The sequence below is a fragment of the Taeniopygia guttata genome, chromosome 14 (assembly GCF_048771995.1).
Source record: "Taeniopygia guttata chromosome 14, bTaeGut7.mat, whole genome shotgun sequence".
Taxonomy (NCBI): Eukaryota; Metazoa; Chordata; class Aves; order Passeriformes; family Estrildidae; genus Taeniopygia; species Taeniopygia guttata.
In genome coordinates, this window is record NC_133039.1 from 12,463,835 (window position 1) to 12,481,097 (window position 17,263).

At 36.8% G+C, this 17,263-nt stretch overlaps 1 protein-coding gene across 48 annotated transcripts in view; it reads right to left on the minus strand.

The window, feature by feature from the left end:
* Positions 1 to 17,263, minus strand: part of RBFOX1 (RNA binding fox-1 homolog 1) — a 1,140,648-nt gene that overhangs the window by 485,951 nt on the left and 637,434 nt on the right. The gene's annotated exons all lie outside the window — the stretch shown is intronic.

Here is a 17,263-nt window from a genome sequence, read left to right on the forward strand (position 1 = left end):
GTTAGCCCAAGCACAGACACTGCCCACCAAGCCAACCTTCCGTGCTGTGGTACCCAAACAAGGGTGCCAACAGTCTTTTGGCTGTTTAAATCAAGTTTGTGTGTACTAGAGGTTGTTTTTTCTGTTTCAGACCAGTTCCAAGCTATCATCTTTTCATGCTCAAAACACTCACCAGCTGTCAGGGTATTTCTAAAAATGTCAATGAAACTGTCCCACTCCAGACCCAGGGGGATGAGGGATGTTGGGGAAGAGAAGGTCTGTTAAACAGTATTGGTTGAAAAAATCTTAGCAATTAAAAAAAATATCAAATGTTATAATACTTTCACTAAATTTTCAAAGAGCTTCAGAAAAATAACCCACACATTAAAGTGTACTTGATAAACCAGAAAAGAAACAAAGGTAATTCTCAAAAGGAAACTCCTGAAGAGGACCTTGTGATGGCAACTAAAGTGGAGTTTTATATCCTTGTTTTAACTGGTGAAGAGGATTTTGTGCAGACTATGACCCTGTCCCTAGGCAACTAAAAGCTGTGCTATTGTTTATGATGATTAATTTCCTAGACTGTTATGTTTCAAGGTAATAAATTATTTACAACAAACTTCAGTAAAGCTAAATGAGCTCAGACTCGGGAAGACATTTTGAAGGTGTGAAAAGGATGGGGATGAGGGGAACTAAAATAAAATGCCTAAGACAAAGCATGTCAGCTTTAAAGAGTGAAAATTGTAAAAGGAAATGTAAAAATGGGCTATAAAATATGGATGGGTGAAGCGAAATTTTGAGAATATAGACTTGATCCAAAGTTGATCTGAAGCAAAAGGGAATCTTAATGTTGTAAAGGTAGAGAAGTATATCTGGTGATGTTAGTGTATTGCACTACCACAAAAATGCAAAAGAAAATAAAAAAGGAGCATTAAAACTTCCAATCAGCATTTCATGCATTCCACAGAATGCTCAAGCTCCACCTTCCAGCAGGATTTCTGGGTTCCACGGGAGCCCAGCCATGCAGATGCTTTAGACTGATCATATGCTGAGCTGCTATTAGAAATGTAAACAAACAATTAGGGAAGCTCCTACTCAATATCACTGGGCAGAGCATCCAAACCCAAATGCAGCTTAATGGATAAATAAATCTTCCTGTTTTCCATGCACCAAGACATTTCTGCCAGCCACAGCAGTAAGGCCCCGTGCCATGGGGAGCCAAGAAACATTTATCCAGAGCAGAGTTTTATTCCACTCAGTGCTCCAACAGGCTGAAAGGGTCAGAGAACCCATGTGCTGATGCACTCTACCAATAAAATTTTTTAACAGATGACAAAGAAACTTGAGAAATGCTTAATTAAAATAATATCCAATTACTGCACCTTTCTTTCATCTCCCTTTTTTTTTTTTTTAATAAATTCTTTGATGCCTTTTTCCTTCAGGATAAAGAACTTCTCCGTAGTAAAATAGGTTAACTTTCCCCCAGCAACCCATTTCCTATTCTGTTTATACTTTATTTTATTTTTACTGAATATGTTTTGTGTAGTACTATTTGGATGGATCATGACACCTTCAGCTAATTTTAAAAAATCTTACCTATTTGTACTAAGAGATTAAAGTATTATCTCCTCCAATTCCTAACTCAAAGATAAAATACAGGCAAGTTGTAACGAGTAAATCTATTTTTGAAGCAACAGAACCTACTCTGCACAATTTAAAATGTGTCTACACCCACATAAAGAGCTTCCTATTTAAAATATTACAGACTGAAATTGCATGTCCGGGTTTGTTTACTTTAAGACTCACATTAAGTATGATTTAAAGCTTACAACAATCAGCAGACACAAATACTGAGTAATACCACTTGTACCTGATGAAATTCAGATTTCTCATCTGTGTGGAGGGAGCAAATAGCAACACACACCTACGTAGGACAGGTGTTTCAAAGCTACCTGCTTCAAAACTTGGAGTTCCTCAAATTTCAGCCTTCCTCAGACACTAAGTGCAACTACACAGATATTTTGAAGACATGTCATTGGATTTCTACTTGTGCAATTTTTTAAAAACAGATCCTGAAATTAGTTTCTGGGACTAGATGACTGGTTTTCAGTAAAGTACTTTTGAGATCTGCTTTTGGTTACATTTATGTGACACAGACTATACTGTTTGCATCATCTGTGCTTTCAGTGCATGGTGATGAGGGAATTATCATGCACTTGGGGACATGGTGTAATTAGGAAAGTGGCACAGCAGGGGAATGGAAATGATTTCAAAATCTCCAGAAATTAAGCAGCCACTGTTGCACCGCTGTGTGTTTCGAGTTGCTATAGAAGCACCCAAGCGAAAAGCATGAACAACGAATCAAAAGAATGCCTGGTATTATAAATAATTAAAATTTCTGCCCTATCATTTCTCAAGGCTCATAAGAAGCAAGGACGTGCAACCAACTGGGTCAGACAAATGAATCCATTCACACAGCTGGTAAGAGTCTGCCTGAGCATAGCTAATGTGCTGGGGTAGGAATATTTGAGCAGGTGTAATTATACTAATGATTTATTGAATGTTTGATTAATTGGAAATTAAGTGAATGCACAGTGGCAGAATTGTCATAGCAAATCGTTCAGCTGTTTGGTTAAAAGGTGCTCAATCTCCCTTCAGTAAAGCAATTAAGAACATCCTAAATCACGGAAATGAATTATCTGTGCAGAATTATCTGATGTAATGATACTGCACACAAACTAAAACCTATGAACACACTGTCCTAACAAGTGAATTCATGAACTTAAAATACAAATACTTTACACTGCTCATTAAAGAAAGGGCCCTCCTGACTTTCTGAGATACAATGTGGGAAAAGAAGATATGTAGAGTCCAGAAAGCCTTGAAACCTCAGGAAGAGGCTCACATTGCACATGATTAACCAAATAATTATTAGGAAATATGTATCCCACATAAATCTTTTGTTTATGTTTTCAATTACTTGTTTTAGAGCAGCTTCACAAAGAATCCCTACTGCTGCTTTATAAAAATCTTTCCAGCATTGGTTAAAGAATATGCCAAAAATAGATTGCGATGTTTCTTTTTCATTCTGAGTTCACTGATTACAAATCTACTCCAATTCAAAATTACTTGAGTGCTACAGCTACAGGCTTAGCTTGGGATATTGAAACCCAGTGACTCCCTGACATATTTGGATCAAACATTACCATTTGGATCCAGAACATCTTGCAATAGCTTTCTGATGGTGTGGTTAACAGGGAAAAAAGCCAAGTCCCTTCATAAGTGGAATATTATCAAAAGATTACAATTATATAATGCAAAGCCAGAATCAGAACATGCAAATGAGTAGTCAGCCTGCAGCAGGTAATTATCAGATAATAGGCTTACTATTCTTATCCTTTCAAGTCTTTGGTAAGGCAGTTCAGAAAATTTTATAAGAACAGTGAGCCCACAGCCAGTTCTTGGAACAGAAGATTTCTTTAGGAGTTCTATAAAAGATAAACACTGCCTTACTATGGCTCTTGATCAGTTTAAGGGAGCCTGTTGGGGCATGGATCAGGAGACCAGAGCCACACTGCAAACCCAACCTAAAGCCTGGGCCAGCCATTTGTTTAGTACTGGTGTGTTTGTGTGGGTGGAGAGTGGTGTCAGCTTGGAAAAGGCACATTACCAGGGAATCTTCTCTTGGAATGCTCCTGCTGAGGTTCAGGCACATTCACATCTAACACCTAAACCACAGCCACCTAAAACAATCTCTTTCCTATATAAAACTGGATTTTTTTTACTAACTGGTCTATATAGAGAAAACATTCTTTATTCATACAAAACAAACAGCTCTGCTTAATTTCTAACCACAGCCAGGAGTTGAGAGGACCTAGCAGCTACAGAAGATTTGAAGAATTTCATGTCCAATCACAGTGACTGTTTTCCCACAAGGCTGATACAAACCATACAGACTTTAGTTTAAGCAGAGAGTTCTAATGATCAAAACCGAAAAAAGAAATAATCTGTGTTTTCTCCACCTGCCCTCTAAGCAGGACTCTTAGCTACTAATTGTTTTCTTCTTCAGGCAGGGAAAGGGTAGTAGCCCTGTGGGCTTGCTGAAAGTTGTAAAAGCCATAGAACTGAAGAGAGATCAAGAGAGCTGTATCCTGCTCTTTGAATGCTCATTCCCAACCTGAAGAGCTCCTCCAGCAGCACTTGAAAACACTTCATGCTATAACCACAGTAATGAAAGCCACTTGACTGAGTCAAGCATGGAGCAAATCTATCATCACACAGCTCCTCCTCTCCCACTTTGTGACAGAATCCTCTGATCCCAATTAACAGAAAAGCTTAATTAAAATAAAATTAACACTCTTTGCTTTCCCTGCTGTCCTCCCTGCTGTGAAAATCTAGTGGTACACTGACTTGTAATTACTAAATTGACTTATTTTAAAATGCTTTCTTTGAATTTCCATTGATCATATGTTGTTCCCCAGTCAGGCTGGCTCTTTGCCAGTTCAATAAGAACCACCACCCTTACCTCCACACGAGAGATGCCAACATCAAGATCAAAGCTAAGCTCCACACTGTCTATCAAACAGTTGAAATATTGCTCAAGGTTTTACATAACACTGAAACCATCAAACCACGAGCGGAATTGATGCTAACATGCCCAAACATAAGAATGAGCACATATGCCCAGCAATCCATTCACAGAGAAACCTCCCCAAGTCAGAAACACCAAATATTGTAGTTTATTTCCAACAATTATCAACTCAGGTCTTGTGCTGTTGTATATGGCAGGAGTGGATTTCCCTCCTGGCAGACAAACAAGAGGAATGTTACCTTACTGCTACTGAGACAGCAAAGCTTGAGAAAATAAATTTGAGTGACTCTGAAACCACTTTACTCATCTAGCAGCTGGGAGAAAGCCTTTGCCAGAGAAAAACTCTCCATCTAACACTTTCCTTCACCAATAATAGGATAAGATCTTTCTATCCCAACAAGAAAGAAAAACACTTGATGGACCATATGTAAGACACAGAAAATGTGATCTGACAAGATTTAAAGAAATAAATATTAATAACTCAGGTGATTTCCCAGATGTAATAATTATATATGGAAAGATGCAGAGGAAATCAGAAGGTTCAAATCTTTCTTCATAAACTTGTATGAATAATTTCACTTCTATTTGGATCATGACACAGATATTAATAGGTGTTACTATTGAAATCACCTTGCACACATCACAAACTGTTTTGGGATCAATGGGATCAAAATGTAGGATCAAAAGAGGTTCATCTTTGCTAAAAGCATACTGAAACATTAAAAAATTGTATCAAGTAGCTAAAAGAAGGAACAGATAATAGGTCATCTTAGAAAATAAGAATATCTGTTAGTTAAGTATTTAATAAAGTTTCTAGGTTGCTCAGTTGTATAGAGGCAAGAGTTCTGTATAAATTGAGCAATAAAAACATACTGGCTATTTAGGGTTGAAAATAATTTTGAAAAATCTAACACTGCAATAAAAAGAGATTGCCATTTGCTAGAAGGAAGGAATATAGTGCTGATTTCTAGCTTTCAACTGAAGTATGATATCTTTAGCTTTAAAACAATGCACATTCTTTAACTTAGATCTCTCCCTGAAAGCTAACTGCTAATCCCCAAATTTAGTTCTCAAACCTGTACATATACTGCTGGAAATCCAGCCAGCCCAGCTCAGGCGAGCACAAAGAGCTGTTTGGTCACTCAGGAGCCTTTCCACTGTTTCCACTACTTAACAAGTTCTGAGGAACAGATGCCCAGGTATTTTTTTTTTTTTTCCCTGATAGCAACTGCCCAAGCCACAATGGCTGAAAAACCTGAATCTGGATGTAGACAGAGCCGTGGATACCCATTTCCACTCCTCTCTCCACCTCCTGGGTGCAAATGTAACCAATACGTGACAGTTTGCAAATGCTCCTTTTCCTAAATAAATAAATCCCATCATTCCAATTGTTAAATAGATGACCACACCCCCATAAATGCACTCAACAGGAGATGATGACATTTCTCTCATCATCTCCTGCACAGTGAGAACCTGGCCCTTGCCTTCCCCACTGGGCCCTTTCGCAGAGCAGCCCACCCAAGGAAACACCCAGGGCACCCTCAGAGGGGCTCAGGCTGGCAGCAGGCAGAGGAGAGATCCCTGGGGGATGCTCAGCCTGGCACAGGATCCGTGCCCTGTCCTGCAGCACAAATAGCACAGCCCACGTGGCACTGGCCTTGCTGGTGAGCGCTGGTCCCTCAGCCAGCCTGGGTGCATCACCTGCCCTTAAAACAAGGCAATGCAGGCTCCTGTCTCTGACTAGCCAAGATTTTCAGGAGATATTTTCATTTCTTCGTTATAGACATCCCAACATAAGTAGTTTGGATTTTACAACAGGAAAGAATGAGCTTCCTGAACTATTAACTGTCCTAGTCTGGGTTCTCACATCCTTTATTTTTCACTTTTCCCTCAGTTTCTTGTTATTCCATTAACATAAGCTGTGTCTTAGTACACCTGCATGTCTGACATGGTAAAAACCAACCAAAATCTCACTTTAAGATATCACACATACATTGTTTATATAACGCATTAAATAATGAGATTGTGGCAGAGAATAACTCACACAAATCCTACAGTTTTTAATACATGGTGCAGACAGCTACAAATCTGCTGCTGGTAGTGGGGTTTCCTGATTCAGAGCTTAAGCCACGTGCCTGGGAGACTTTAGAAAATGAGGAATCAGTGATGGAATGTGGCACACAATTGCTGAGCTGTTACTGCTCCCAGCATCCTGGTGCTGCCTGGGGGCCTGCTGCTCGCCACCAGGCACCAAAGTTTCATTAAGCAACCCCCAGGATTTATTCCTGATGACGTTTTTGACATTTGCACAACATTTTTTCATTTTTCATTACCCCAAGGAAAAACAAGAATAAAGGATCTCCTATTTCCGGACCATCATTTAAAAAGACTGAGCTGTCTTTATAGAAGAGATTTTATGCAGTAATTTTTGATTTAGCATTGAATTATAATCAGCAAATAACTAAATGCATTTGTAGACTTTTGTAGTTTATAAAGGGAGTCATTAGAAAACAATACTTTACATATTTTATGTTTTATGAATTGATAACAACAAAAGACTGAAAACACTCTTATCCCCACTTACCTCAGTCTTGGTTCTTATTTCCAGCATCTAGAGGGGCAAAATTTTTGCCAGTGTAAATATATTTATTCCTACACATGTGCATTAACCTCAGTTGACAGTGTAATACGAAAACTGTAGATGGTAAGCATCAAAATAAATTTGTGCAGATATTTGTATTAGTTCCCAGAAATTAATCAGTTATTTTCTTTTAAACATTTTTGTAGTCTTATGAAACTTTTCCTCCCCTGTTTTTTTGGGTTTGGATTTTTTTTTTTTTTAATAGTGATGCTTTCTATATTGAATTGGCTGGAAAAATTAAAGTTAAACCATATCAACTTGGTGGTTTATAAGGGGAAAATGGATTGTGAAAATATTGTTTTCTTTCTTCCATGCACTTCAGTATTTTGCGTTTTATCTGGAACTACGCATATCTCATCAATTTAGCAAACAGAGAGAAAAAACTCACATATTGCAAAACTTTAGAGCAAACCAGCTAAACTTTACCTATTATTTCTTTTTTTTTCTCCAATGCACAGTAATCAGATAACATGAAAAATCTGCATACTGATAGTAAATAATTTCTTTCCTCCATCAGCTGCTATACCCATCATATTCCCCACATTACAACAGGTCATTTTGCAGAGAACATTGAAGGTCAGCAGTTCTAATCTCTTTTCTGTTTGAGACCCTGCAAGTGTTTAAGGGGACAGTTTTCCTGTTTCACCCAGCACCAGAATGCCCTGACCTAAGGAAAACCCTTTCATTATAGACAATTACAGAACCATGGTTAAAGACAGCAGTGCAGCCCAGCCAGCTCAGAATGTTTCACATGAAATCAGAATACAAGGATGATGAAGAGCTCAGAGCTCCTTGGAAATGTCCCTCACATTTCCTCCTGTGCGTTGGCAGCTGCACACCTCCTGTACAGGGGAAATTCTGAGATCAGAACACCCAGGGAGTCATTGGGCATGCTGAATAAAACTCATGGTTCAGGTCATCATTAGTCTCTCCTTTCCTGCTTCCACTTGAAGCTAAGTCAGCATTTCATGTCTGGAATAATGTGCTAGGACAAACATTAAAAAAAAAAAAAATTCTTCATAAGAAAATTCAACATATTCTGTAGACCACTGAAGGTGTTTTACTTTTCCCTTATAAGAAAACCAATTACACTAAAAATGAGAGTCCACTTTACAGCACCGTAAAAACAAAAATCACAGAAAGAATTGTTTTCTAAAATAACTTGTACCTTCATGTGTAAAATAAGCCAATACAGTGTTATAATTGTTCCAGAGATTATGTCCAACATCCAGGTAAACCACAGCACCCTAAAAGTGGCCAAAGAGACCCCAGTGCATGGCTGAAAAATTGCATTGGTACCATCACAAAAACAACAGGGCACCTTCCCCCTTTATCCTCTTTGCATTTATACTGCTTGCATTGTGTTTTCAAGATTTCCACCACCACTAGACAGAAATCTAATGTCATTTTTACCATTTGCCTACTCTTCAGTATACAAGAGCTGAGTGAAGTAACAAGAAATTTTCCAAAGCAGGCTATTAAAGAAATAATCTAAAAAACTTCATATGTAAGAATTATGGAGAATTTTTAAGGCAGCTGCACACTTCCATAAATGCACATGTATATCTAAATAAAGTAAAACCTTTAAAGGATAGCTATAGGGGATTTTTAATTACATGACCTCAGAATATCAGTTGCTTTCCATGATCATACTGAAGAGAACCCAGAACATCTAATTAAATGTCAGGATTGATTTCACATTTTCAAGTTTGAATTTAGTGGGTCTGCTTTACAAAAATCCCCAATAATAAAACAATAATTTTAAAAAAGAAAGTAAAAAGAGATAGATTATACACTGTTTTGTCAAAGTTATGAATTGCTCAAAAGGATGGTATATTAACCATTTTAGTACGACTGATTTACTAGCAAGGGTTTCTGATGAAGACAACTGATATAGTGTGTATAATTAATCTGTGTCAACTCAAAGAGATTCTTATCTCCTATAAAAAATTGGAAGAATTGATTTCCTGCCCCTCCCATCTCTCAGGTGAACCCCTGTCTGAAGAGCAGCATTACTGGCTTGTTATTTGCTGCAAAAGAGACACCTCACCAGTATATTCACCAAATGTCCAAGGCTGAACTATTAGCTGCACATTATCATCACACACAGAAACAGGAAACTCGAATTAGTCAGCAGCGGCAGAAGGTTTTGTTTGAATGCAAAGAGTGTCTAAACTGAGAATTACACACATAGCACATCAACAATATAATTTGTCTTCCCCAAGTTAAAAAAACACATCATGGGGATCATTCTAAAGGAGATTTGCATGTGCCTGAAAAATTACAACAGTTCAAAATAAACATTTTTATGTCCCTATATGATGAGCTCGTTCTGGAATAATAAATAAACAAAATTCTTCTGTGACCTAATTAACAGTTCCACCTGTCCTGAGGCTTCACAGCAACAAACTGTACTCGGAGAATACACAGGAAGAGGAACAAGACAAGTCATGCACAAAAATCCACAGAGAAAAATCAGAGCATCAGAAAATCATGGAATCCCAGAATGGTTTCAGCTGAAAGGGACCTTAAAGATCATTCAGTTCTGACACCCCCTGCCATGGCAGGGACACTCCCACTGTCCCAGCTGCTCCAAGCCCCATCCAGCCTGACCTTGGACACTTCCAGGGACCCAGGGGCAGCCACAGCTGCTCTGGCAACCAGTAGGAGACTGAAGACTCTTCCTAATTCTTCCTCAAACAGCCAAATTCTCCATCCAAGTCACCAAACAGGTAATTAGCTCCCTTCAGGCAACATCCAGCCCTCGCACTGTACAGTCATTACAGTATTTTCAAAAGGAATTAAACTGTCTTAATTACTAAAAAAAAGTGAGATATTTTAGGAAGCTCTTTTCACTGACTAGCTCTTAGCATGAAATATTAAGTTAGAACATAAGCCCTAGCAAGATACAGTTTATTTCTTTTTCTTCAAGATAAACTCCCTGATGTAACATGGAATCTCTGTCAGCTTGTTTATTTTTTAATTTCCCACTTCATGACAGGTAAATATTTATCACCACTGGATGACTTATTCATGTGAAAGATCTTTCAGGATTCCCAAGTACTCAGTACACTAATAGAAATGCAATTAAGAATAATTTAGTTAAAAGCTGTAAATGGTAACTCCACAGCGCTCACCTCCACTCCCAGCTCAGAAACATATTTAAAGTACAACTTCCAGACACCAAAATTTCTTATGCACTCCATCCATATTAATTGTCATTGGCCATTGATTTCAACTTCATTAAACCTTAAACAGTTTGTTGAATAATTAGAAAATACCATAAACAAGTCTCATATTCCTTTGAGGAGCACTTTTACAAAAAGGATAACACATATACTAAATTCAGCCTAAATTTTAACAGATTCTTAAGCACAAATTAAAAAAAAAAACCAGCCTCGAGGAGACAGCAGCAACAAGTAGAAACTTTGAATAAACAAGACTGTGTACCAAAGACTTTACATTATCTATTGAGAAATTAAAGATTAGAAAACCCAGTAAAAGGAATATGGGGAAGGAAAAAACAAAACAAAAAAACCACAAACAAACAAAAAACCAAAACAAAAAAACCAACATCCAAGGCAAGCTTCATTATAGAATTTGCAAATTCTAAGCTTTGTTGCACAAGTTCATAGACTTCCAAGGCCAGGATCACAGATCAGTTGAGTTAATCAGATCTCAGACAGGCAGACACAAAAGCTGCTGCAGTTAACTGGAGACAACATGGATTATTATGAGCACACAATTAGCTGAGCCAAGTAACCTCACAGCTGCCAAATTCTATAAGAACTTATTGTTCAGGTGTGTCCAGGGTGCAGCTGGATGTCATTAATGTGTCTAACAACAAGAATTCCCCTTTCCATAGACTATAAATGGCTGTGTGTAAATAATTCTAATGCCAGGCTGGAAAATTCTGATAAAAAGTTTAACACCAGCAACGGCAACTGAGCTTAGAGTCAGAATGTGCTTCTGTAGCACATGAAATTGCCTTGGCAATTTCATCAACCATCATCAACCACGCTGTGAGACAATGCACATTGTCATAGCAGCAGTGGCACAAAACTACAGGGAGTAACACAGGTCAGGCAAGTTCTGATCTATTACTAAAAACTGCTTTATTTTTTAATATGTTATAATATAAAAATATATATTACTATAATATTCTATAGAAATATATTCTAAAATTATAATTAAATTATTATATTAAATATTAATATAATATGCAATGACATATATTATTCTATATAATATATAAATATATATTATTGTTCTATATTATGTAAATACATATTCTATATGTATTTATATAATATAAATACATATTTATATAATATAAATACATATTTTATATGTATTTTAATGTATTATATAGAAATATATTATAAAATTATTATTAAATTATCAGTCATTAATATAATATCTAATAACATGTTATTCTATATTATATATAAATCTATATTATTATATAGAAAATATATATTATTTTATATCTATAATATATAAATATATATTATATATATACTTTATATGTTATAGATCTTATTTTTATATATTAAATAGAAATATATTATAGAATTATTGTTTAATGATTATATTATATATTAATATAATCAATGTAATAACATATTATGTTATTTTTTATTCTATATAATTATATTATAATGCCTACAGAAAAAAAAAGCAGCATTCCCTACACACAGCCATGGCACTTACTAATCTTTCCAGTCAAAAAACGCCTTTAAGCTCCCCCAGATGCTGCAAATAAATGCCTGGCTAAGTAGCCAGGTCCTGTGCTGTGCCCTGCAGGCCGCAGGAGTCAGGCTTTCATCGACTGGCTGGAAAAGGCAAGTTAATAGTTGTGGGTCTCTGGTTTATCCCCTGGAGTGTCACATGGCAGCTCCAGAGTAAAAAATCCACTGCTAATTTCATCCTCCCTTATAGAAATGTCAAGCATTGTGCATTAGCCCATCCCTTAGGGACTCATGTGCAAATGTTTTTTGTGAACAAAACTGTAACAGCAACCTTGTTGTGAAAGCCCAAGTTGTTTGGCAATCCCACACTCAGCAATAAGTAAAAACAAATAAATGAACCCCACTATTGCAGGTAAGAAACCTGTTCAGATAAATACACTTAAGCATTACAATCACATTAAAGAGCAAAGAAATCTCAGCAAAATCAAAACATTAGAAATGGTGGGGGCTGAGGTGTACTTTTCAGTTTAGCAATGTATTCACTTGTGGTTTGAACAAATTAATAGAATTGCTTTTGTGAAAGAATTTCATCATGACTATTACAAAAATAAATAAAATAAACTCTGTTTTCAAAAGCATCATCCCAGAACAATTCACTTATTACCAAATCCTTCAAGCTGGTTTTTTGTTATATCATTCATATTCCTGCTTTGAGAATTGGCTACCCCAGCTCCTCTTTGCTCATTATGAACAGAAATAAATAAATAAAAAGGAAATCCTTATCAAGAGACATAAATCCAGCAGTAATCCTCTCCCTCTAATAAAATAATCTAATACAAATAATGCTTAAATGACATCAAGAGTTCAGGGAGAAAAGGAGGAAGGAGGTAAAAGCGTAAAAGAAAAGCACTGAGGCTTCTGCCACAGTCAGGCCACTTGGTGACAAAAAGCTCTCATTTGAGGCTGAAGTGTAAAAAATGATGTTTAAGACTAGTTTCCAGAGGCCAGCATGAAAAGTAAACTGCATTTTGTAATGCTTTACATCAATTTAATTTCTTCCTTGCCTGGATCTTGTGTGCTTCAGAGGGAAAGAGCAGCTGCTGTCACACACATGGATTTGATACAACATATAAACATGGAACTACAGTTCCAACTTTTAATGTATTACAGAGATGTGGCCATTGGAACATTTCCATTTTACTACGTATAAAAAACAGCAGCAAAGAAAAGAAGTAGAAAGAACAGGAGTGGCCAGAGAGAAGCTATTTTTTTATTAATTTTGCTGTGCAAAACACAAAAATTTTAGTGCAGTAAGGATTCACCACATTGAGGAATAATACACAGGCAGTAGAAAAAAATATTTTGGCATTGTATCAGATCTAAACAAGTCCAATAAACATCCAGAAGAGCTGTAGTGACAGTGCAATAACAGAGAACCCAAACCATAGCTTCTGCTGAGGATGAACAGGCCTTAAAATAACTTCCAAGGTATTATGAAATGAAGTCTTTGGGGGTGAGAAATAAACCCAACACCTATTCCATTTCAAAAGGAGCCAGGAGATACTGGCAGGTGTGTTCTTTAGCCTGCAGTGCCATCGTCTGGCTATGGAAGCTATATCATCATGGGCTGGGGAAATGCAGCCAGCTAAAGATTTAAATGTAAAAAAGAACAAGCTTTAGTACTGTGCACATTTCTAAAAATACAGAGTACTGAGGGGAGTTGTGGTGTGCACATGGAGAAGCATTGCATGCATAAATGAAAATGTGATTCTCAAGTAAAGACAGAACATGAGAGCAGAACATTTGAACCAACAGACAAAAAGCATGGCTACAAATATCATGTAATATTGAATTATGCTTCTCTTGTCTTTTTTTTGTTTTGGTTTGGTTTTTTTTTTTAATAGAGCTATTAGTTCAAACTAAGTTAAACGATGTCATTTGAAAATCATTGCTAAATAGTTTATGATTGTGGACCTCACAGGTAAATGCACCAAGTGGTATTTCATTAATTAAGGGACCACAACAAGAACATATTTTAAACTATGTATCTCGTAACATTTAAACCACATACATATCATCTACTCTGAGCTTCACTATGCCAGATTAAGAAAAAAAAAACAAAAATGAGAATTTTCTTTCTTATAATGATTATTACAGCACCCACAGTTAACCAACTTTAGGGGTAAGCAAACCCAGGTTGAGTGATGTTTTAGACAAAGCTCAAATAAAATAAATAGAGAGACTTTTTGGTAACTAAGGAGAGTTCACAGCATCAGTCTGGTCCTAAAATTCAGATAGATAGGATAAAAAATCCCCAGGACATGACACATGCAGCCCTGGGGAAACTCACAACAAGCTTGGGTATGTTCCAAATACACAGGAAAGTATCATACAGCAACATTCCATTTAAATTCATTTAGAAATGCCAGTGAGTGTAAATAAGGTCACCTGGGCTGGTTTGAAAAATGAATTTTCCCTCAAAAGCATTTTCTTCTCACTGCAAACAAAAACTGGCCAGAACTCCAGCACCTGGTTTATGTGGGGGGGGGTTATTCTGCACAGTGTAGGAAAGCTGTGACAGCACACGCCTTCTTCAAAGAAATCAGCCTCAGCTGAGATACAATCAGCTTTTTGGGACAGAATTTGGAAAAAAAATGCAGCTGGAAAACACAGCCAAGCACTTATTTGTCCAAGGATCAAGCCTAGGTCCACGGTGGACATGGACAAATTTTGCAATTGATTGACATAACAAGCTCTATTTCCAAACATCCCAAATGGAAATACAGAGTCAAGGCAGATCGGTAAAGTCCACTAGCTGGGGCAACATTTTAAAAAACAGAGATATCATGTTACAAATCAACGAGGGCTCTGTCACCACATGGAAACAGAAAACAGGTTTGACATTCAAATGTCACCCTAGAATGAGTTGCAGAAAAAAAATCATTTCTACATCACATTATCAGTGATTATATGCAATTACTTAAACCTTTATAATAAAATACATAGGGAAATTACCATGTCAATGTTGTAGACTAAAACATCGGACATTAAAAACCAAGACTGTGGTTGGGTGGCAGAAGATATTTTAATACACAAAACTTGGACACTAAATTAGGAAGAACTTTGTACTCCAAAGAATTGAAACAATTTACACATGTTCTTAATCTGACATACAATTTTAAGGAGACTTTTATACAAATGAAGCTGTACTAGAGAGATGGAGTGTTACTTTTCTGCATGCTATTGAATTTTAATGCTCTCATAGATTTGATGCAATACAGTTTCTACGGGTTTTCAATTTACCTTTTGCATTTTTTTTTTACTTAGACCGTGTAGTAAAGATTGAAAATTCATTACATTTTAATAAACAGTGCACCACAGTCCTTCAAAAGCATTTTATAGAATACAACCAATAAAGAAGGGCAAAGTTCTTCAGGTGTTCCAACTTTTCTAAACTACACGAATACTCTCAGAAGAAATTTCGTCCCAAGATCAGTTAGAAATACACTGAGTAATAATTTTGCACCTTCAACAGCAGTGAAAAGGCATCAAAGCAGATATAAAGCAACCCTTTTAATGTAGGAATGTGTTCCACTGCTTTGGAAAGGAATGGGGGAGGAGATTGACTTGCAAGGTCATGAGAGGCAGTCAGGACGTCACCTCCCACACCTGGCCAAAAGCAAAACCTGATTTTTTTGTCTGCTGTGAACCAAAGAAATACAGGGATCTGTTTAGGAGAAATACATTATTACAGGCAGATGAAGAGAAAGGAAATGCAAGCCAGCAACACAATAAAACAGCATCAAACTTTTGGTGCAAAGGCAAAAAGTTTCAGGAGGTTCCAATAAGAGTCTCCTAACTAAGGCACAAAGAATTTTTTTTCCATCTCAGATGGTTTAATAAGATTTTACAGCTCCCCGCAAATTTTGTCTTACATTACCCATTAACCAATTACCAGCAAAAGGCCACAGCAAGCCAAAGTTTTGAGAAAGACAAACAAATCTGCTGAAACAGATGTTCCCTGCTGGATTTCAGACAATTCACACACGTAACAAACCTTCTCTGTTCCTTAGACTTCGACCTTTATCAAGTATTGAAAGGGAAAGAGGGTAACACAGATGAGATTTTTTTTAATGACTTTGTTTTGAAGTCATAATGTTTGCTCCTTGCATGGTATGCATATTGCTATTATCTAGGGGAAAAAAAACCCTAAATTAACTTTCTTTTGTACAGTAGCCTGCTGATAAAATAAAGAATAAAAGAAGCCTTACTTCAGACTTTGAATATCAGCATTCTTTTTTCAACATTTATACTCTATTTTTTTCAGAAATAATCCTTGATCTCTTAGAAAACAGTTGTGAGACAGCAAGTATGACATAGTGGAACATGCCTGTACACCAATCCTTTTAATATTGTCCTGTTTTAGTACTGAAGAGATGAGATAAATGGCAGAATCCCTGGATTTTCCTGACCTTGATCAAGAAGAACAAGTGTTTAGCTGAAGTGTGCAAAACTGCTATGATTACATCAATCTAATCTGGAAATCACATGGTTTATATATAAACCATGGTCGCTGTCTCATCCATCACACTGAAAAACAATAAAACATACTTTTGTTCAAAAAATCTGAAAAAAAAAATCCATTAACCCTTAATTTACTTCTTACATAAGAATCCTCAACCGTTTTTAAAAGCTTACAGAAAAATACATACATATTCAGGTTTCTAAATATGGATACATGTAAATTTAAATGTAAGTGCTCTTACAATCACAGGCTTCATTAGACAAAGTGACATTCTGCATCACTGCTGAAGAAGTCAGTTCTGAAATAATGGAATTAGGAAGTTTTGATCAAACTGCCCAACCAACACCATAAAAAGCCACCTAAAGCTACAGATAAAAGATTTACCTGTCAAGAGATCCAATACAAATAAGAAAGACAAACTGGAATCAATGAGAAATGAATTGGATTACTGGACAGAAGCATATTCTTGCACATGTTCAAGCTACTGGGAAAGTAACAGAGCCAGCAGGTATAAAAAAACCTTCCAAATGTCTGCTTACCCTTTCCTGATCCAATCACAGCCATGCTGTTAATCAGGCTGGATTACATCCCAGATATTAATTTGGCAAACAAAACAATAATCTGATTCAGTCTGTCCCCTTCAAATATGCTGAAAACAATCTGCCACTGGTGATCTTGCCATGCACGTGCTCCTGGAGAGCCATCTGATCCGTTTGTGCTGAGATGAGAGGAGATCTCTGCATTCACACACACAGGCCATGAGCCTTTCCCTGTGCATTCACAGTGTGCAAATGTGTCCTGTAACGCCCAAGGAATATGCCCAGTGAAGGGAGGCA